The sequence below is a fragment of the Bidens hawaiensis genome, unplaced genomic scaffold (assembly GCF_021521415.1).
Source record: "Bidens hawaiensis isolate Kalapana, Puna unplaced genomic scaffold, B.hawaiensis_p1.1 tig00032149_1, whole genome shotgun sequence".
NCBI lineage: Eukaryota > Viridiplantae > Streptophyta > Magnoliopsida > Asterales > Asteraceae > Bidens > Bidens hawaiensis.
In genome coordinates this window covers 78,131-79,749 of record NW_027495464.1, presented here as the reverse complement: position 1 = coordinate 79,749, position 1,619 = coordinate 78,131, and positions in this window count along the sequence as shown.

The window sequence follows — 1,619 nt, the reverse complement described above, 5'->3', positions numbered from 1 at the left end:
TGAGTCTTGGTTAGAGTTTAGTGATTATAAACGTTTTCACGTGTCTTCGAGTTCGATATCCGGACTTTCCTCATCTGTGCTATACGCGACCGGTACACTTGCTGTTTGTGTGAACTAGGATAGATTGTTTGGTTTTTAAAGCTTAGTTGCGACTTGTGTTTTATTTATATATATATTTTTTCGCACATCAAGTTTTTGGCGCCGTTGCCGGGGACACGGTTTGAGGCGTATTAAGAACGACTCGAGTTAGGACTTGCCTTGTTTACTACTTGTCTTTCTTATTTGTTTTGTTTGTTAGATTAAAATAGTTTAGCTAATTATAGTTTCTTTTATTTATTTTAATAGTTGTATGCGACGTACGCGATCTCTAGGACCACCAGAAATTGAAGGATTTCCCGAACCAGAGACAGAGCTTTTTGAGAGACGTCGTACAAAACCGCCTTCCTGTTCATCTACATCCGTCGGTAATACGTTCTCTTCTCCTACTTTTTCTGAACTCGTCATTAGGGATAGGTTTATGGGCGACGCGAATCCACCACCGAGGAGGACAGTTGCAGACTGGGCCCGTCCGGTCGATGCTGGCGCGAGATCCAGCATTGCTCCACCAGCTATAGGAGTTCAAACGACTTGGCAGATTCCATCGAATGTTCTAAACACGATTGCTCATTCTGCTCAATTTCACGGGTTACTCCATGAGAACCCACATGCTCATATCACTCGCATCACACGAATTTGCGACACGTTTCATCTTGCCGGCGTATCCGAAGACGCCATCAAACTCCGAATCTTTCTGTTCTCACTCGTTAATCATGAGAGTCTGTGGCTTGAGTCCCTCCCACAGGGATCCATTGCTACTTGGGCTGCCATGCAGACCCAATTTCTTGAAAAATACGATCCTCCGTCTAAGGCCGCTCGTTTGCGTAACCAAATTCATTCTTTCCAGATGGAGGACACCGAGAGCTTCTACGAGGCGTGGGAAAGGTTCAAAAATATACTTGCGTTATGTCCAAACCAAGGCCTACAAGACTGGGCGGTTGTTGAGAAGTTCTACAACGGAGTGACGTACGCAACTCAGAGTATGCTCGACACAGCTGCAGGAGGTAACCTACTGACAACGAAGGATACGGATAAGTGCATTGCCTTGTTTAACGGTTTAGCCATGAGTGGATACCAGCGACCACCAGTTAAGAGTACCAAAACCGTCGATTCCCTATCACGCGACATGCATTCGGTCGACACGAGCACCGCACTTGCGGCACAAGTTGAAGCGTTAGCAAAGATCGTGAAGGACTTGCAGGTGAAAAGTAAGTTATGCGAGATCTGTAGAGAGGGACATGATACTGTTCAGTGCCTCGTAGGTTTTCAGGAGGAGGAAGTCGACTTCGTTAATAATCCAAACTGAAATCAACATTTTTTCAATTCTTATAATTCGGGGTGGAGAGGTAACCAAAATTCCAACTGGAGGAACGGAAATCAGTCCGGCTTCCAGCAACGTCAGAGCCTATTCCAGGATTCCGGTAAGGGAACGAGTAGTGGGGAGAAGAAGCCCACGTTAGAGGAGATGATGGCACAGCAGACACAGATGTTGTCGCAACTCATGACTCGAGAGGACTTCCGTC